Here is a 22,327-nt window from a genome sequence, read left to right as displayed (position 1 = left end):
GTCCTCCTTGGCGACTTCAACGCCAGAGTAGGTGCAGACCATAATTCTTGGCCTTCTTGCTTGGGTTCCTTTGGAGTTGGCAAGATTAACGAGAACGGGCAGCGCTTGTTGGAGCTTTGCTCTTATCATGGCCTCTGCGTGACCAACTCCTATTTCCAGACGAAGCCACAACACAGAGTGTCATGGCGCCACCCTCGATCCAAGCATTGGCACCAGCTCGACATGGTCATCGTCAGACGTACAAGCCTCAAGCATGTGCTTCTCGCCCGCTCATACCATAGCGCTGACTGCGACTCTGATCACTCACTGGTATGCTGCAAGATCAAGCTGCTACCAAGGAAACTCCACCGTTCCAAACAAGAAGGGAAGCCACGCATTGATACGACTAAGATGCAACATCCAGAGAAGCTTGAGGAATTCACAAAGTCTCTTGAGGATGCTCTGTTTGCAGGCTACCCGTGCAACACTGCATCCGCATCATGGAACCACCTGCGTGAGGCAATTCAGAAATCAGCTCTTGCTACCTATGGGAGAAAGACCTTCAAGAACTGCGACTGGTTTGATGCCAAGTCTGCGGAGCTGACCCCTGTTATTGAAGCAAAGCGTGCTGCCTTTGCTGAACATAAGCGCTCACCAGGTGGGAAAAATCTTCAAGCACTTAGATCAGCCAGGAGCAAAGTACAGCAGACAGCAAGAAGATGTGCCAACGAGTACTGGCAGGAGCTCAGTCACAACATTCAGAATGCAGCAGCAACAGGCAACATCAGGGGCATGTACGAGGGCATCAAGAAAGCTCTCGGACCAACTCAGAGCAAAACTGCACCCTTGAAAACCAGCTGCGGAAAGGTGATCACCGACAAAACCAAGCAGATGGAGAGATGGGTGGAACACTATTTAGAGCTCTACTCCAGAGAGAACATTGTTGTCAGCTCAGCACTGGATGTCATCGATCCTCTGCCCACCATGGAGGAGTTAGACGCTGAACCAACACTGGCAGAACTCAGCAAGGCCATCAACAACTTAGCCTGCGGCAAAGCCCCTGGGAATGATGGCATCCCACCAGACCTGATCAGGCACTGCAAGACCACCCTTTTGCAGCCTCTAATTAACATCTTTTGTCAGTGTTGGAGTGAAGGTGGTGTTCCACAAGACACGAGAGACGCCAAAATCGTCACCCTGTACAAAAACAAAGGCGACAGGAGTGACTGCAACAACTACAGAGGCATCTCCCTCTTGTGCATCGTGGGCAAACTGTATGCAAGAGTGCTGTTAGTGCGTCTTCAACAGCTGGCAGAACGTGTATACCCCGAGTCCCAGTGTGGTTTTCGAGCAGATCGTTCTACAGTCGACATGATCTTCTCCCTTCGCCAACTACAGGAGAAGTGTAGGGAGCAGCAGAAGCCCCTTTATGTTGCCTTCATAGACCTAACCAAGGCCTTCGACCTAGTAAGCCGGGATGGGCTCTTCAACATCCTCCTGAAGATCGGATGCCCCCCGAAGCTTCATAGTATGATTAGATCTTTTCACGACGGTATGAAGGCAAGCATCCAGTACGATGGCAGCATGTCCGAACCATTCGACATTAAAAGCGGCGTGAAGCAAGGTTGTGTCCTTGCTCCAACCCTCTTCGGAATCCTCTTCTCCCTTCTTCTAAAACATGCTTTTGGGGATTCAACCGAAGGGGTGTACATGCATACAAGATCAGATGGCAGACTCTACAACATCGCAAGACTCAGAGCAAAAACCAAGGTGCGTGAGATCATCATTAGAGACATGCTCTTTGCCGATGATGCAGCAGTCAGCTCTCACACTGAACAAGATCTACAGCGTCTGATGGACAGATTCTCCCAGGCCTGCAAAGACTTCGGTCTAACCATCAACCTGAAGAAGACCAACGTGCTGGGCCAAGATGGGGACACATCACCTGTCATCACCATCGACAATTACGAACTTAAAGTGGTCCACCAGTTCACCTACCTGGGTTCCACCATCAGCGACAACCTGTCCTTAGATGCCGAAATCAACAAACGTATTGGCAAGGCTACAACAACCCTAGGACGACTGACCTCTCGCGTCTGGGAGAACCCCAAGCTGACCACCCAAACCAAGATGGCAGTGTACAAAGCCTGCATAGTCAGCACCCTCCTGTATGGGAGTGAATCCTGGACAACATATGCCAAGCAAGAGCAGAAGCTGAACAGTTACCACATGCGATGTCTCCGCCGCATCCTTGGCATCAGCTGGAACGACAAAGTGCCCAACACCCAGGTTCTTGCCCGTGCCGGCCTCCCCACCATGTACACGCTGCTCAGACAACGCAGACTGCGCTGGCTTGGCCACGTGCGCCGTATGGAAGACGGGCGGATCCCCAAGGACATCCTCTATGGTGAACTCGCATACAGCAAAAGACCCCAAGGTCGCCCCCAGTTGAGATATAAAGATGTCTGCAAGCGCGACATGAAAGCACTGGACATCAATACAGAGATCTGGGAGGACATTGCAGCTAACCGCAGCAGCTGGTGCTGTCTGCTCAAGAAACAGCTAAATACAGGCGAGGAGAAGATCTTGAAGCTAGCAGAGAAGAGGAGAACCAGTCGGAAGACACGCGCACACGAACATCCACCCACGACCAACTACATCTGCACTTTGTGCAGCAGAGACTGTCATTCCCGCATTGGTCTCATCAGCCACCGACGATGCTGTCTTAGTCGCAACACTACGAACTCTTAGGGCGCAATATCCATGATCGACAAACGATCGAAGGAGGCCTACTACTACTACTACATAAACTGCTTTGATTTGGAGTCAGAGATACAGGGGGAGTGGCTTTATTGTATCAGATACATGTCACTGCACTGATTGGTCCAGTTTTGGTCTGCGATCTCTAACCCAGAATAAAACCTGCTCCGGAGCAGCTTAGCCGTGTAGCGTAAGTTACCATGATGATGAACACAACTAAAAACCAATCCACTTTCTTGTGCCCTAAAAGCCAGTTTGCTCAAACTAATCTCGAACTTTACCTGTTAGCAACTGAAACCGGCTTTGTGCAACAGGCCACAGGACGTTTTTGTTGTTTTACTTATTTATTTTTATTATTTTAATTTCTTCTATGTAAAGCACTTTGAATTGCCATTGTGTATGAAATGTGCTATATAAATAAACTTGCCTTGCCTTACTAGAGACAAAGAACTGCCTTAATGACAAGTCAGAAAGTTACAACTGAAAAACAACTTCCACAAAACTAACGTCACAGAACTAAAGTTTATTTAATTTATACATTTGCTTTATCTGAATCTCACAGTTTATATTAATTATTGGATCTGTAGAAACCTTTTACTCACAAAATCAAACATTGTCAGTGAAATTGACATTTTATTTGTTGTTATTGTACAGATATTCATTATTGTATATACATCTGTTTATGTAATAACAGGCTTTATGCAACTAAAACAAAAGTAAAAAAAAAAAAAAAAAAAAACCTGATAAACTTCAGGGAATTGTCTCATATATTAACAAATAACTGATTGTTGTTTTTCTACATTTGTTTCCAGTCTCTTTTAATTTTGGTATTTCTTTGAGTAAGTGTTCAATCAAAATCATTTTCAGTAATTTTCTTTCTTGTTCTCCAACATATAAAACACAAATCTTGTGGCATTTCACAGTAACACTAGTTTATTAGTTAACTAACTACACATTTACTTTATGTGAATCTAACAAAACATTTGCTCGCTGTGACACAGAACAATGCTTTCTAATATGAGTCACTAGATTATGTGATTGGGTGAAACTCTTCTCACACTGAGTACAGTCGTACGGCTTCTCTCCAGTGTGAACTCGCTCGTGTACTTTCAGAGATCCAGAATAAGTGAAACTCTTGTCACAATATGAGCACTTGTAAGGTTTTTCTCCAGTATGAGTTCTTTGGTGCTGTTCCAGAAAGCCAGATGTAGTAAAGCTCTTCCCACAGTCACAACACACATGATCTCTCACTTCATTGTGTGTTTTCTGGTGCAGTTTAAAACAGTCTAGCCTTGAAAAACTCTTTCCACAGAGAGAACACACATAAGGCCTCTCATCTGAATGAACTATCAGGTGATGTTTTAGATTTGATGATGACATAAAATCTTTACCACACTGATCACAGTTAAATGGTTTTTCTCCTGAATGAACACGCAGATGAACACTGAGAGTTGATGCTTGAGAAAAACTCTTCTCACACTGAGTGCATGTATACGGTTTCTCTCCAGAGTGAATTCTCATGTGTCTGTTAAGGTGTCCTTTCCGTGTGAAACTCTTTCCACACTGAGTGCAGGTGTGCGTCTTTTTGGCTTTTGTTCTTTGAATTGTAAAGTTACGATGTTCCTCCTCCTCTTCATTCAGTTCTTGTCTTTGCTCTTTCACTCTCACCTGGTCTAAAATACACAGAAATACAGTTAGAATCAGTTCAAGTGTAATCAGTTATTTTTGTTCTGTCATTCACTTGTTAACATAGTAAAAATATGTTTGACAACTGCTATATACAAGGTTATGATCATTTGGATGTATTACATATCATTTATCATCTATATACTGCTTATTAATTCACATCTACCAATGCAGTCAACCAGGGCAGGACTTAGGGTGGTGGGGGCCCCTGGGCTTGAGTCACTTTCGGGCCCTACCTTCTATACATTACTTTAAATAGAACAAAATGATACATACACAAGCTATGTATTAGAGCTACACAATTCTGGATAAACTGAGAATAAAAATAGAGATCACGATTCTGAACAAACAACTAAACAAAATAACATAATTTATGTTAATTGCTGAAGTCTATTAAAAATGTTTAATTAATCTGAATTATTTTAAAAAAAACTTGGGTTTGAATGAATGATTCAATTCCTCAATCAAATACACTTGTTTCATAGATGAATGAGCATTTTTGAACGAATCTCCTGAACGAACGATTCAATGACAAATGTTTTTTTTAAAGTCATTTGCCATCTGGTGGCGTAACAATATAATCGATCCAATCGTTATCTGAAGTGCAAAGCTACGTTCAAAAGGTGACTGGTACCGTAGACAGTGTTACATGTTAAAAAAACGTAATAATTTTTATATATGACCACTGATTGAAGCTTGAAAAAGTTTTTTCCAATAAATAAATGATTAAAAAAAGTTCAAAGTGATCATGTTTATTGCAATGCACAAATGTCTTGGTCAGAATGAGAATAAAACACTTATTTACCTGGAAAACATTATGTTTTGATTGTGGCATTTCTTTGAGATTTAGAATCCAGTATTCCTATAGGCTAATTATTGTTTCTTTTATGAATTTAATAAAGAACTCTGTCTCGTATTCTGTCCAAACGATCCATGTAGGCTACTTTTGTGTCCATTCGTTTTTCCTTTTTTAACCCGTAATTGAAAAACGAAAAATGAACGGTTGTTGAACACCAAGTTGATCAACAAGTTGAACACCAACATTTTAATTTGAACTGGCTAGTGGCTACACCAACTGCTGCGCAAAAAAGTAAATAGACGAATTTTCAGATTTTTGTTTATGACTTTTTGCCCCTTTATTAAACATTTAAAATATTCACAAATTAATATGGAAAACATGTCGATTTTACTGGTTTTCTAAGGCCAAATTAGAGCCTGGAATTGGTGTTTTTCCCGCAGTGCTGAATGAGAAGAGCCATTAATATTAGCCTATTAAAAAACTATTGTTTTGGCTAAAATCACACCTCCATCTCCGCTGTTAAGCAGATGCGCTTTTAGAGAGAAATGCACATTTCATACGGAGTAATCAGAAGGTTTTAGCTTTCGATTCGAATTTGTTCATTTTAAAGTGGACATTTCAAGCTTTAGCCTACATAGGCTATTTTGTTTCAGTTCTCGCGCTCCAGTTTACGGAGATCATGAAAGTGCGTCTGATTGTTTTCTTTTATTTTACAAAAGCACAACGTTTTCTTGTTATTGTGAGTTTACACAAATAAAAGTAGTTGAGAATAATGTATTATTATTTTCTGTATGACCAGAAATGATAAGAGTATTTTAAGTTGTTTCCACTGTTGATAAGAAAATGCAAGTGTTCGCGCCCGCGCCTCCGTGCCATGCAGTGCGCGCTCCACGCTCAGCTTTGTTCCTTTTTTGCATAAAAGCGTCTTCTAAATATAGCCTATTAAATATTATAATTAAATAATACAAAATTATCATTATTTGCGTAGCTATACATGGACCTCAAACACGCCGCGTCTTCTAAGTCAGGTGACTGTAAATGCGCAAAAACTGTTTCCATTGCAGTTTTGCGAAATATTCCTTTTTCGAATTGCCTGAAAAACCCCCTCCTGCGAGCGTAAAAACTTTTTTTGCGATAAACGGGAGTTTTTGCGAAATTGACGTGTTTCCAATGTGCTTATTTTCAATTCGCAATTTCAATTTGCGCAATTTGAAGGGTAATGGAAACGCGGCTGCTGTCTAATGCAGACAGGTTTTTTCAACGGTTCGGCAGTAAACGAGGCACTACGTAACTGCCAATAACCAATCAGCAAACCTCAAGATGACTGACATTTAATTTAGCTAATTAAATTACATTTTTCATTGCATGCAGGGCCAGGTAACAATGCTAGACCAATCAACAAACTTTAAATGAAAAATTAAATGACTGACATATTATTGAAAAATAGGGCTGCACGATTAATCGCACTTTACATGTAATCGCACTTAAATCGAGATGGCTTATCGTGATTTTGAAATCGCAAAGGCTGCGATTATTTTTTTATGCGCAGTTTGTCATTGATGTACGGCTCTGTAAACGCTGCTCCATCTGAAAGCACTGTGAGTTTGAGTCACTTATAACGTGCATTTGAAAAAGCAACACGCGTCAAACATCTTTCCAAACACAATAATCATTTATGAACCTCTTGTCTTTACTCCAAACTCACTTCATAACGACAGTTGAGCTCCTCCTTCTGTGAGATGATGTGCCTTCTTACACAGAAGGCAGTCATGTATTTATAAGTCATGTTTAATCAAAGCGTTTCAATCTTCTGTTTATTCAGATACAGCGATAGGGATTTCCTGGAATGATGCGCTGTTATTGTACTTCTGCGGCGGGGCATATTTAGCGTGTTTGCGTGAGAGCGCCCTCCGGCGTTCAAATGGGGCAGTATTTACTACCGATCAGCCGCACTCCACTGACAAGCTGCGCAAAAGATAATCGCAGCCTTTGCCAAATCGCCTGCGGTTTTATTGCGATTAATCATGCAGCCCTATTGAAAAAAAAAATCAAACGTAAACGGGCGGGGCCCCCTATTGGGCGGGGCCCATGGGCTTGAGCCCAGTCAAGCCCAAAGGTAAGTCCGGCCTTGCAGTCAACAATTAAGAATCAAGAATGGACACCAACCTATTTGTTCCTCAGTATCTTCATGTTTTATTCTGGAAGGTTCTGGATCACTCATGTCTTCAATCTCCTCTTTAATAAACTCCATCTTTAACAGTCACACAGATATCAGCTGCTACTCCTGGAGTTTGTCCTTCTCTTGTAGGATGATGGGAATATTCCCAGTATTTATTGGTGAATTGTAGTGGGAGGGGCTTCACTGCAGGTGTGAACTGTGATCAGTGTTTTTATCCAATCTGCATTTAAAAAGTACAGAGCCATCATGTTAAACTGCTGCTGAAAAACCTCTTTGTCTCCAAAAGTTCCCTGTTTTCAGCTCATTCATTATGGTGATGTCTGAGATCTTCTGTAAATTGGCACATTAAGCTCATTTTATTGGTGTCAACAGGCTGAAACAAACTACAGCATCATCACCTTTAACTTCAGTTCTTGTCTTTGCTCTTTCACCTCCATCTGGTCTGAAACATATTAAAACATTAAGTTGTTAGAATGAGTTCAAGGAAGATAAATGTGAATTTTCAAGTGAACCCTGATTTAATAACAGAAAACAAGTGAGATCTGCTTATCAAATATTATATTTTTGATGTACCAAAGGTAAGTTTTGTAATCCTCTTGTTTATAGTCAAAATGTGAACGACAACTGCTGTACAAGATTATGATATAAGTGTATTTATATTCCTAGATTATTTGCTAATATTTCACAGCTCTTATGATTGGCATCTAATAATATAGCCTATTAAGCATTTTAACTAATAAAAAAAAATAAAAAATCACAAATCAGCCATCATTATTTATAATGTTGAAAATTATGTTGTGTAAAAGGTAACTATAGAATTAAACATGATAATCTGGTTATTCAGATAATAGGCTAAATGTTTTGTCTTTAAACTTTCATTATACAAATCAAATTACACACCAGTGAATGTTGTCAAAAAATGACTTGTAAATATATAGCAGATTTCACCCAGCAACACAAATGAACCACATCTGCAGTTTATTGACAGAGGACAGACAATCAACACACACACACACACACACACACACACACACACACGTCTTCAGATTCACTGTCTTTCAGCTGAAGGATGCATGAGAAAAGACATGTTAATTACCGTCCTCCCTAACAGTCTGCAATTCATCTAATACACAGGTCACAGATATGGCTATAAACATACATTAACATCAAAATGAAAGCTAAACCCATTTAAAGGACATTTCCACAGACTCAATCCACCAAAATGATATGTGGAGATTCTTTATAAAACGCGCGTTAATAAAAGTCCAAAAACACATCGAACTGTTGGCAGAAAAACGCATACATAACATTATCCCGGTTTATGGCACTTCCATAATATAAACTAAATACTTCACTTAATTGTAACAAGGCTTCAGCAAAGTGAGGATCCATTTGCAGCTTTATTGTGATCTTGGTCGTACAATCAGGGTCAATCACCAGCAAACACAACAGTAGAGACAAAGCAACTCGTAATGTGAAAACAGGCATAAGGTCAGGCAGCAAACTTACATAAATCAGTCCACAATAGAAAACAGTCCAGGGCAGGCAGCAAAGAATCACGAAGAGAATAAACAGTCCAAGAGTAATCCACGGGAAGACAAAAACACAGGCAGAAACGCTCAGAGATGTTCACCAGGGCAAAACAAAACCTCTCAATGAGGAACTTCTTCTTCTTCTTCTTCGACTTGTTGCTATTTTACGGTGTTTGACATCCAGTTTATCGGTGCATTGCCGCCACCTTCTGCTCCGGAGTGTGAATCAGAAAATAGGTTTACAGACTAAATCACACACACACACACATACACATTTAACTATTTATTTAAGTCCACTTAAAAGAAATGATTTACAGGGACATAAATACTATAGATGCAGTAAAATGCATGTAGGCCTACATAATCATCGACCAGTGGCATACAGCAGATCTTTACAAAATTTAGCATCACTCAGTTGTTATGGATACAAGTAGCACCGTCTCCGCCAGATATGACGGCTGCCTATACACAAATCCGCCGCGATCTCTATGGGCGCCGCCATCTTGCCTGCCGCCATTACTGCGTGCCTAGACGGCGGTGTGATACTTGCCGGTGCCCTCTAAAGACATATCAATGCAAGCGGACCCTGGGGCTTCAATATTGTGATTGTCAAAACATTTTAGTAACTAAACTGAATTTTATTAGGTTTAGTGACAACATGTTGCAATGTTTATATTTTATGGTACAATTTCTGGTAGCTAGCCTCAGGCACGGCGTTATGGCCCACCCACTTTTCAACAGGCCCACCCAAAACTTTTCTTTAAAAAAAAAAAAAGTTCTAATTTTGTCAAGAACTATAAAAAATCGTCAATAAGCTCATAATTTGTGCTAAAAGTTTAAAAACAAATTGAAAAAGCTGGTTACGTCTATTTTGATGTTTCTGCGCAAATTCAGCAGACAGTGGTTCGGGTTGGTTCCGATCAGAGCTCGTGAGCGGAGAGCGCATTTCTGAATATTCCGCTCCGCTCGCTCATTCCGCAGGGTCGCTCGCTCAACCCAGAATGGCCTGCTTCCTGGTTCGAAAATATGTGGAATAATGGCTGCCTCCGACTTAAAAAAAATTCTAGTCGACTAGTAGCTGTTCATTTAAGCCAATTTGTGGACAAATCGCCCCTGTATATTATTTTAATTATACTACTTAAATAGGCTATATCCTACACAGGATAATGAGCGTTTGTAATATCCGCACTCAAGCGCACGACCGAACGCTTAAAGCTTGCCACAAAGAACCGGTAAAAGTAATGATTATGAATGTGTCTAAAATAGCAAGGAGACATTTAATTATTTATTAATAAACTGGTGTTTTCTTTGACACTGCAAAGATGAAGTTGACGATGCGGACTCGCCATGAACGCCAGAGAGAAATTCACATTTCATATGGATTTCATAATCAGAGAGCCTATTTCTTTTGGTTTTGAATATTTTCGTTTAAAAGTAGACATGTCAAGCTTTCTATAATAGATAGATAGCCTATATTTCTCAAATCTGTGAGGCATAAGCTGAGTTTCGGCGCCCTTCAGTTCACGTGCAATGCGATCAATGCGGCGCCTTATTACATTGTCTGCTATATATTTTCTTCTTATTTTAAATACAGGCAATTGGTTGACAAAACATTGATCAAAATTAAGATACAATTTATACAAAACGAAAATCTTTTAAAAAGAGTCTTTCTACAAAACAAAACTCATTGAAGTGGTCAAAATCATGTCTTACATGTCATGTCTCCAGACATATTTGCGCATCTCATGATGTATCATATCTTTCTTGGCGACCAGCGCCATTGAGGAGGGCGCCAGCGCCTCTGCCTCGAGAGTGGATGATAGCCCTGAAGACGCCTAGCAATGATATACCTTTAGTGGTAGTATACCTTTAGTTAAGTTATAGTCAAGAGTCTTCATAGCGCACTAAGAGACAACGCCAGGTATGATGCGTAATGGAGATTCTAAAGCGCTCTTCTTTGGTCAGAACCATGGAGAGCGATCGCGGATAGGTCCGTCCTATGCACCGACACTTTATACAATGCAACAAAATATTTAAAGAGCATCAAGCTATTAAAATCTATATTATACGCACAGATAATATTAGTCAGTAATTTTTATTAGGTTAAACAGTGATTGGATAATGTTTTTAAATTTAACGTTTTTAATTTAAGGCCCACCCACAATTGGTCTGGCCCATCCAAAACTGAAATCCTGGCGCCGTGCCTGGCTAGCCTACTTTTTTTTATTACTGCTTGAAACAAATTTCAGGATTTCAATTCAGTTCAATTCAATTCTTGTGATTTGATTTAATAGACTAATTTGGATAAATATTAGGTAAGATAGGCGTTAATATTTATCAAGAAAAAAAGATCTCACCTAATGCTGTAAGTTAAACATACTTGTTTAAGTGTATATAGTGCCTTATCGGTATTATTTAAGGTTAAAAATAACTCAAATTAAATATAATGCGTTTTTTTTATTATAATAACAACTTTATTTAATGATATGAGTAAAAATATAATAAATATGTAATATAGTACACATATTTAGCAAAATACTCTCTATAGCTCTTTATTTCTAGCCAACTAACGTGCTATAGCCTATTATGGTCATCAAATGGCTTTCCTGAGGTAAATGTTATGTTCTCCAGCTGTTTTATTGACCCCTTTGTTTGATTGATTGGTCGATATTGTGTATGATGAATATACATTTCGGTAAGTTGTACTGTTTCTTTTAACATTGTTCATTCGTGTTTATTTACTATTAAGTTGAGATGATCGGTTCACGTGCCGCTAGGGATCCGTCACGTCACATTTACAAACACCAAAATGGTATTTATTGTTTGAATTTCGTAATAAAATTGACAGAATCTGAGAGCTGAGCTTTTTTTATATCATAAGTAACCTGCTCTGTCTAGTCTGTCGGTCTCCGTGTCCTCTTTGCTTCGCGATTTTTCTGTGCGTGAGAAAATGGATGTGTGGCGTGAGAGCGTGTGAAAAGGTGTGTGTGAATGCATGAGAGTTGGCAGCTTACAGGTATTCAAGATTATTTTATTAATCATCTGGCATGCGATGAGCTTCAGAACCTAAACTACAGGGCATTGATTGAAGGCCAGAATTACATGAGCTCCGGATGGATTGGCCAGATACTGCATAAGTTCGCAGCTCATCACATTAAAAGGTGTCGTGAGGTTTTCACAGGCAGTGAACTCTTACCATAATGTGTCAGTAACAATACAGAGAGAAAACTGCAATAGTGTGTGACTGCATGGCCGGCCGAGGGAAGTGCTGTAGTCATACAGCAGGGCTACTGTACAAAATTAAAGATGAATAGATAAAAATAACATGCGTACAGCTACATCTGCTACAGCCGCCTACTGGACCAACACGCTACTTCCTTAGCAGCAAGGCACACAGTCATGGCGGCGCTGCTTTACTTCCGTGTTTCGCCGGATTTGTGTATAATAGCAGACAGAGCACAGTACTTTGCTAGCCGTTTAGCCCTCTTTTTCAGTAGCACCTCAATGCAGTACACAAGATCCAGGGGGCGGAGTTGGATCTTACATAAGGGGTAAGATCCCAACTCCTCCCACCTTATACCTAAACCTGTGAAGCTGTGAGCTGTGGTACATCTCCACCCCCTGATCCCTAAACCCGGATTTCGTGTTCTGCAGTGAGGACCATCTCCTCTTTTTGGGCATCCCTAGTTGTTGAAGCCCTCTTACAACCAGCCTGTGTGTGTGTCCTAAGCTGCCAAATATGAACGCAAGTAGTCGGCTCTGATAACCTAACTCTGAGATGATGTTTAGGAGTGGTTGATATTTAATAATCTTAGTCATAAAGGCTTCTTCCATACTAGAATCAAAGGTACATGCAACCTGCACATCGAACACCTCGCTGGTGTATTAGCAAACACACGAGAAAAGGTTTCAGAGCTATTACAATTCCGAAACATGGATGGTTTTACACAAGAATGTTTGTACATTTTTACTGAAGATGAGAAATGGATCGATATGTCCTTCACTATAAGATCCACTATTCTGTCATGGCGTGCGATGTACATTCTTTTATAGGCATGGCAGCCATTTACACACACACACACACACACACACACACTCATCCCAGTCCTTCTGCACAATAATAACAATAATAATCTCTTCAGTGCAAAAGAGACTCAAAATACGTAAAATAACCTTAAAGGGTTAATTCTAATTTTACATTTTAGATACACTTTCTAATTTTAATAAACTTATAGAAACAAATCAACTTTACATAAAATAAACAAAATTATTTAGCATTGGACTACCTGCAAAAAAAAACAAAAAAACTCAAGAGTTTGAAATTCAGTTTATGCTGTGGAATCAAAACTGATATTGAGAATTGTGAAACCATGATATTGTTACTGTGAAGTAAAATTGAGATTTTGGTCATATCGCCCATCCATATTCTTTGCTAGATAGCAGAAAAGGTTCCCACAGTTTTACATACAGGATGACTTGTTTAATAGTGTTCACCACAAGTAATTGTCACCACCACGTCATCACCACCATGCACGTCATGATGGTCTGCACCTGTTCTCATTTGTCCCTAATTAGTTTACCTTCTACACCTGTCTAGTTAGTTTCCTTCTGTGTATTTATACTCCCTGTTCTGTTCAGTCCTTTGTCGGTTCTCGTTTATGGTTATGCTTCACGTGGTTGTGTCTGCATTTGTTAAATAAACCTTATTACCTTCATCATCATCATCTTCTGTTACCTTCAACAACCACCACCAGCCATTACAGTAATAGACTACATTGTAACCAGAAATAAGTAGCCTATATAAATGGCTGCTATTTTGCATAATGTGACCTTATGAAACTTTAACCAGATCTAGGCTTAAAGGTTCTTGACTACGCCACCTGGTGCCTCTCACACCAAGATATAATTTGCACATTAACTGCTGAATACCTATTAGAAATTAGAAAGTTCATAGAAATACACCAAGCATGAACTAGACAGAGACGTGCTTTCAGTAGAAAAATAACAGTACTTTATTAGTCAATAGTATAATTAAAAGAGCCACACCGTCATGATAGAGGCACAATAGATGCAAACGAAAAGGATTGGCCTAAAGGGAGAGACCAGAACTGGTATTGGCTGCTACCAGGGACCATATAATAAGCAATGTAACAAGACAATACTGATTCGCTGTCAAGGTAGGTTACCTGTCTGGGATTAGCGTGAAGTTCACCAACCGTGCTCCAAACTCTGGTGCCTACAGTCAAATGCATACACACACACACACACACACATAGGCACAACCACTACATGCAAGTGATTCAATCAATATTGTGAGGTGCAGGTTACCACTACAATACGCGGTGCAGTGCGCGAAGACAGACCCAGGAAGAAAAGGAACGGACAGTTAACTGCCTCACAATATTGTTAACATCATTCACGTTAACCGCTGGAAGTTCTTGTAAACAGCGAGTGTAATTTGCCATTATCTCCACCTAATGCAAAAACGGCTTCCGACGCAGTACCGGATGTAACTGGGCGGGCTGAGACAAAACGTGGAAGCGATCGTGCATAGAGCCTATTAGATAAACAATACGAAATGCTTAGTTTGCTACATCATATTAACATCTACACATACCTTGGTTGCGCAGGGAAACCACGTATTCAAACAGTAACAAGACTGTAGACTTATCTGGACACCAGGGAATCTCTCTTAGCCCGACAGTGAAAACTGTTTTATAGAAACTGAACTAGCTGCCAATGAATTGTTAGCAGGGGGGCAGGGTTTTATATTATTTTGAAGTTTCCCTGGGCGCCGCCATTGGCTAGCGGACCCCCATCTGCTGTTAGCATCCCATTGACTCCCATTCATTTTGGCGTCACTTTGACAGCGAATAACTTTACATCATCTGAGGCGTTTAAAGACTCCATTTGTCCATTATTTATTTCTAAAGAAACACGACAATGTATAAAACGCTCCATTACCTTGTCACGTGGACTTGGCCCCGATTGTCGGGTTGAGAGGCGTGTGTGCCTGCTTCGTGGTTCAATGTGATGGGATGTGTGACTGCCTGTGACTCCCCTGACCAGTACGGTATGGTGAGCTTTGCTCATATCCTGTTATCTCTGCCAGTTGAAAAGGGATTCCCTCGGCCCGACTGCTTTACTGTTCTACTGTTCTGCTGCTCTACTACCCTACTGTTGTACTGCTTTTCTTCTTTCAACACAGCAGCTAACCAGCCCAGCCCAACTTCAAGGAGATGTTTGCTTGGACACTGTTCAATTGCCTTGGTCACAGTGAGTTTACTGTTTTGAAGTGTCCTGTTCTTAAAGTGTTCACATTGGGAAGGTTGAAGTGTGCGCACGAGTGCTTTGACGGTTTCGGAATGTTTGGTCTGCATCTACAGTTCCAGATAAACAGCCTCCTGTGACCTAGTGAAGAGCCTGCTAAAGCTATGAGTTATACGTGCCCGCCATTCTCTGTCTGAGTCCAGTGAAGAGCCTGCTAAAGCTGTGAGTTATACGTGCCCGCCATTCTCTGTCTGAGTCCAGTGAAGAGCCTGCTAAAGCTGTGAGTTATACGTGCCCGCCATTCTCTGTCCGAGTCCAGTGAAGAGCCTGCTAAAGCTATGAGTTATACGTACCCGCCATTCTCTGTCCGAGTCCAGTGAAGAGCCTGCTAAAGCTGTGAGTTATACGTGCCCGCCATTCTCTGTCTGAGTCCAGTGAAGAGCCTGCTAAAGCTGTGAGTTATACGTGCCCGCCATTCTCTGTCCGAGTCCAGTGAAGAGCCTGCTAAAGCTATGAGTTATACGTACCCGCCATTCTCTGTCTGAGTCCAGTGAAGAGCCTGCTAAAGCTGTGAGTTATACGTACCCGCCATTCTCTGTCTGGGTCCAGTGAAGAGCCTGCTAAAGCTATGAGTTATACGTGCCCGCCATTCTCTGTCTGAGTCCAGTGAAGAGCCTGCTAAAGCTGTGAGTTATACGTGCCCGCCATTCTCTGTCCGAGTCCAGTGAAGAGCCTGCTAAAGCTGTGAGTTATACGTACCCGCCATTCTCTGTCTGGGTCCAGTGAAGAGCCTGCTAAAGCTATGAGTTATACGTGCCCGCCATTCTCTGTCTGAGTCCAGTGAAGAGCCTGCTAAAGCTGTGAGTTATACGTGCCCGCCATTCTCTGTCCGAGTCCAGTGAAGAGCCTGCTAAAGCTGTGAGTTATACGTACCCGCCATTCTCTGTCTGGGTCCAGTGAAGAGCCTGCTAAAGCTATGAGTTATACGTGCCCGCCATTCTCTGTCTGAGTCCAGTGAAGAGCCTGCTAAAGCTATGAGTTATACGTGCCCGCCATTCTCTGTCCGAGTCCAGTGAAGAGCCTGCTAAAGCTGTGAGTTATACGTGCCCGCCATTCTCTGTCTGAGTCCAGTGAAGAGCCTGCTAAAGCTGTGAGTTATACGTGCCCGCCATTCTCTGTCTGAGTCCAGTGAAGAGCCTGCTAAAGCTATGAGTTATACGTGCCCGCCATTCTCTGTCCGAGTCCAGTGAAGAGCCTGCTAAAGCTATGAGTTATACGTGCCCGCCATTCTCTGTCCGAGTCCAGTGAAGAGCCTGCTAAAGCTGTGAGTTATACGTACCCTCCATTCTCTGTCTGAGTCCAGTGAAGAGCCTGCTAAAGCTGTGAGTTATACGTGCCCGCCATTCTCTATCTGAGTCCAGTGAAGAGCCTGCTAAAGCTGTGAGTTATACGTGCCCGCCATTCTCTGTCCGAGTCCAGTGAAGAGCCTGCTAAAGCTGTGAGTTATACGTACCCTCCATTCTCTGTCCGAGTCCAGTGAAGAGCCTGCTAAAGCTATGAGTTATACGTACCCGCCATTCTCTGTCCGAGTCCAGTGAAGAGCCTGCTAAAGCTGTGAGTTATACGTGCCCGCCATTCTCTGTCCGAGTCCAGTGAAGAGCCTGCTAAAGCTGTGAGTTATACGTGCCCGCCATTCTCTGTCCGAGTCCAGTGAAGAGCCTGCTAAAGCTGTGAGTTATACGTACCCGCCATTCTCTGTCCGAGTCCAGTGAAGAGCCTGCTAAAGCTGTGAGTTATACGTACCCGCCATTCTCTGTCCGAGTCCAGTGAAGAGCCTGCTAAAGCTGTGAGTTATACGTGCCCGCCATTCTCTGTCCGAGTCCAGTGAAGAGCCTGCTAAAGCTGTGAGTTATACGTACCCGCCATTCTCTGTCTGAGTCCAGTGAAGAGCCTGCTAAAGCTGTGAGTTATACGTACCCGCCATTCTCTGTCTGAGTCCAGTGAAGAGCCTGCTAAAGCTGTGAGTTATACGTACCCGCCATTCTCTGTCCGAGTCCAGTGAAGAGCCTGCTAAAGCTGTGAGTTATACGTGCCCGCCATTCTCTGTCCGAGTCCAGTGAAGAGCCTGCTAAAGCTGTGAGTTATACGTACCCGCCATTCTCTGTCTGAGTCCAGTGAAGAGCCTGCTAAAGCTGTGAGTTATACGTACCCGCCATTCTCTGTCTGAGTCCAGTGAAGAGCCTGCTAAAGCTATGAGTTATACGTGCCCGCCATTCTCTGTCCGAGTCCAGTGAAGAGCCTGCTAAAGCTGTGAGTTATACGTGCCCGCCATTCTCTGTCCGAGTCCAGTGAAGAGCCTGCTAAAGCTGTGAGTTATACGCACCCGCCATTCAGAAGTCAGAAGTCAGAAGTAACTTTATTGCCAAGTAATGTTTTTCACATACGAGGAATTTGTTTTGGTTAAAAGGTGCTACATATAGACAAAAATACAGTTGACATAAATAAATTATAAAAATATACAAATATGAAATGGACAATAAAAATACAATATAAAATGGACAGAAATATAAAGAAATAATCAACATCATTAAAAATTCATATGCAAAAAAAAAAAACATTTGTATAATTTGCAAGGGGGGACGTGTCAATGAGGGACCCTGGGTTTGTTAATGAGGCAAACTGCTGATGGGAAAAAACTGTTTTTGTGGCGAGAGGTTTTGGTCCTGATGGACCGCAGCCTCCTGCCAGAGGGGAGAGACTGAAACAGTTTATATCCGGGGTGGGAGGGGTCAGCTGCAATCTTACCTACTCGCCTCAGAGTCCTAGAGGCGTATAGTTCCTGAAGTGATGGAAGATTGCAGCCAATCACCTTCTCTGCCAAGCGAATGATACGCTGCAGCCTGCCCTTGTCCCTGACGGTAGCAGCATTGTACCAGATGGTAATGGAGGCGGTGATGATGGACTCAACAATGGCGATGTAAAAGTGCACCATCATTTTCTTAGGTAAGCTGAATTTCTTCAGCTGCCGCAAGAAGTACATCCTCTGCTGAGCTTTTTTGATGATGGTGGTGATGTTCAACTCCCACTTAAGGTCCTGGGAGATGATTGTACCCAGGAAACGGAAGGAATCCACCACAGTGACTTGAGAGTCACACAGAGTGATGGGGGACGGTGGGGCTGTGTTCCTTCTAAAATCCACGACCATCTCCACTGTCTTCTGAGCATTAAGCTCCAGACTGTTTTGGCTGCACCAGGTCACCAGATGGTCGATCTCACACCTGTAGGCAGCCTCATCACCACCAGAGATGAGCCCAATGAGGGTGGTGTCGTCCGCAAACTTCAGGATCTTGACGGTCTGGTGACTGGAAGTGCAGCTGTTGGTATACAATGAGAAAAGGAGGGGAGAAAGAACGCAGCCTTGAGGGGACCCGGTACTGATGGTCCTGGAGTCAGAGGAATATTTTCCTAACTTCACATGCTGCTTCCTGTCCGTTAGGAAGTCAGTGATCCACCTGCAGGTGGAATCAGGCACGTTCAGTTGAGAGAGCTTGTCCTGCAGCAGGGCTGGGATGATGGTATTAAAAGCACTGCTGAAATCCACAAACAGGATCCTGACGTAGGTTCCAGGGGAATCCAAGTGCTGGAGGATGTAGTGAAGGGCCATGTTTACTACATCGTCTACAGACCTGTTGGCTCTGTAGGCGAATTGCAGGGGGTCCAGGAGTGGGTCTGTAATGGATTTTATGTGGGACAGCATAAGACGTTCAAAAGACTTCATAACCACAGAGGTCAGAGCTACGGGTCTGTAGTCTTTTAGTCCTGTGGTCCTTGTTTTTTTGGGGACAGGGATGATGGTGGAGGCTTTGAAGCAAGCTGGCACATGGCATGTCTCCAGTGAGATGTTAAAAATATCTGTGAACACGGGAGACAGCTGATCAGCACAATGCTTTAAGGTGGATGGAGACACATAATCCGGTCCAGCTGCTTTGCGGGATTTCTGCCTCCTAAATAGCCGGTTGACTTCCCCCTCTGAGATGGAGAAAGGAGGAGAGGAGGTAGAGCTGACCAGCTCTGATGAAGGGGAGGAGAAAGTGGTGGACTGAGGCAAAAGCTGTGCGGAGGAGTCATTGGGGATGGTGTCCGTTTGACTTTCAAAGCGACAATAGAAATGGTTCAGCTCATTTGCCAGGCGAGAGTCGTTCATGGAGTGGGGGGCTTTGGGTTTGTAGTTTGTAATCTGTCTGAACCCCCTCCATACAGAATTGGCGTCGTTTGCTGAGAACTGGTTCTTTAGTTTCTCTGTGTACATCCGTTTAGCTTCTCGCACCTCCTTGCTAAACCTGTACTTTAACACCCTGCACCCGGCCCAGTCACCACTCCTAAATGCCTCCTCCTTTTCCAACCTTAGCCGTCTAAGTTTAGCTGTAAACCAGGGTTTGTCATTATTATAACTCACCCTGGTACGTGTTGGTATACAGCTTTCTTCACAGAAGCTTATATAAGATGTCACTGCCTCTGTAAACTCATCTAGATTGTTGGTAGCAGTCCTGAAAACATCCCAGTCAGTGCAGTCGAAACACGCCTGAAGATCCTCTACAGCTTCACTGGTCCATTTTGATTTCCTCACTACAGGTTTACAGAGTTTTAATTGTTGTCTGTAAGCAGGAATCAGATGGACCATCGCATGATCAGAGTATCCCAGTGGAGCGCGTGTAACGGTGTGATAGGCACAGCTAACTGTGGTGTAACAGTGATCCAAAGTGTTCCCCCCTCTGGTCGGACACTTTATAAACTGTCTGTATTTGGGGAGTTCTTGACTAAGATTTCCCTTATTAAAGTCACCGAGAACAATAACAAGGGAGTCCGGGTTTGTCTGCTCCACACAGAGTATCTGTTCGGTCAGCGCGCGCTGCGCGTCATGCACATTGGCCTGAGGCGAAATGTAAACACCGACCAGAGTGAATGAAGTAAACTCACAGGGGGAATAAAACGGTTTACAGATTATGATAAAATATTCCAGATCAGGAGAACAGTGCTGATGAATCACTGTCACGTCAGTACACCAGCCATTGTTAATATAAAAACACACACCACCACCTTTTGTTTTGCCGGAGAGTTCTTTGTCGCGATCCGCTCTGTACAGTTGGAAGCCAGCCAGCTGCAGCGCGGAGTCCGGTATCAGCTCACACAGCCACGTCTCCGTGAAGCACAGAACAGAAGATGAACAAAAGTCTCTGTTTTTCCCCACCAAAAGCTGAAGTTCGTCCAATTTGTTGCACAGTGAGCGCACGTTGGAGAGAAATATTGCCGGTAGCGGTGTGCGGAATCCCCGCCGGCGAAGACGCACAAGCGACCCGGCTCTTTTTCCTCTCCTGCGGCGCTTCACAGCGCGAACAACAGCAAGAGAGCCCTTCACCAAAAAGTCCAATAATTCCATTGATGACGCAAGGAAAGTGGGAACTAAGTCCGCTGGAGTTGTTCCCCTGATGTTCATGAGCTCTTCTCTAGTAAAAGAGCGCCGATAATCACAGCCAAAAACTAAATCAACACATAAAAACAAAACAAAACAAGACGCACCTAACACCGTGGCTGCTATACTCAGCGCCATCTTGGATGTGATTGTGAGTAGTGTGTTCAAATTCTCTGTCTGAGTCCAGTGAAGAGCCTGCTAAAGCTGTGAGTTATACGCACCCGCCATTCTCTGTCTGAGTCCAGTGAAGAGCCTGCTAAAGCTGTGAGTTATACGCACCCGCCATTCTCTGTCTGAGTCCAGTGAAGAGCCTGCTAAAGCTTGAAGAACCTGCTAAAGCTGTGTCTGTCTGAGTAGAGAACGAGGAACTGCTGGTCGATTCCTCCTGGGAGTAATTGCTCACTTCAAAGACTCTTTTAATCAGTTAATAAATATATAACCTTTTGAAGCTATTCTGTGTCCTGTTCTGACTTTGTGGGAATACGGTCTTGCTCCTCGGGGTGGTGCGCAATTTAGGGAGGGGTGGCTAGCGCCCCCCCTGCCTGTGACACTTGCGTCATAACCACGCGACTCTCTGTCGCACAGTAGAGAATTACCGTATGGACAGGAGGAGAAGCTCGCGGGAAATCGGGGGGACGTGGAGGCAAAGTGACAAAATAATTAATCAGAATACATAGCAAAAGTTTCTCCTGCTCCTAGCTCATGGACAGCTCCTCCTCACACTCTCCGTCTCTGCAAGTTTCTGGCACAGCTACTAGGAGACAGACGGGTTGCTCACGTCACATCTACGTCGTCAAGCTCAGTTTGAGTCTGCGCAGTACGCTCGACCCCCAGGAAGTGAGAGCTTCTAATTGACTTCACTTGTCTCTGTTGAATCCAATGTGGTCGCTGTGTCCAGTTTATATACTTCCTATGATTGTTAGCCACTCAGCGGCTAGCTGGGCACCGTGACGTCAGGGGGCTACCGTAGCTGCAGAGGGACAAACTTCACCCGGACAGTGACTACTCTGCCGGTTACAAAAAGATTATTTGTAATTGAAAGAAAGAAAGAAAGAAAGAAAGAAAGAAAGAAAGAAAGAAAGAAAGAAAGAAAGAAAGAAAGAAAGAGATGTGGTTAGGAATGAAAAGTCAGTAGGCCTATGTAGTTTCTTCATTCACTGTGACCTATACCTGCACTGGATGGGCAATTTCACATGTATTTTGTGTATTTTCAAAATACAAAATACTGTATTTGTATTTTAAATTTTTTCACACAGTATTTTGTATTTGTATTTTAAATACATTTCCATGTATTTATGCCCAGCTCTGTCTACACCAGCAAGAGGCGCGAGACAAAAGCAAATAGTGCCTCATTATCTATTCTATGACAAGCCGTTTTAACTTTTATTCATTTCCAGGATACTAATTCTGGATATCAACAATTCAATTGTTAGGTCTACTAGTTAAATTGATAGTTATTGATATCAGGAATTAGATTTCTACTATATAACAATGGCAATTTTTTAGATCAGAAATTAAATTTCCACTAGTAACAATGCTAATTCTATCCACAATTCAGTTTTCACTAGTTAAAATGCTAATTCTTGATATCAACCATTTATTTTCTTATATCATGAATGTGATTGTTACTAGTAAGAAAGCCATTTTAGATA

The 22,327-nt window shown here is 42.6% G+C and overlaps 1 long non-coding RNA gene across 1 annotated transcript; it reads right to left on the bottom strand.

Moving 5' to 3' along the window:
- Window positions 1-3,107: 3,107 nt before the first annotated feature.
- Window positions 3,108-9,090, bottom strand: LOC311296678. The gene is made up of 4 exons (XR_014628662.1): window positions 8,913-9,090; window positions 7,802-7,845; window positions 7,391-7,623; window positions 3,108-4,412 (listed from the first exon to the last, which is right to left on the bottom strand). It is a non-coding gene; the product is annotated as an uncharacterized lncRNA (long non-coding RNA).
- Between the last annotated feature and the right edge of the window lie 13,237 nt (window positions 9,091-22,327).

Source organism: Rutilus rutilus, assembly GCF_951802725.1.
Source record: "Rutilus rutilus genome assembly, chromosome: 9".
Lineage (NCBI taxonomy): Eukaryota > Metazoa > Chordata > Actinopteri > Cypriniformes > Leuciscidae > Rutilus > Rutilus rutilus.
The sequence above is the reverse complement of the archived record's forward strand: the minus strand, read 5'-3'. Positions and strand labels throughout refer to the sequence as shown.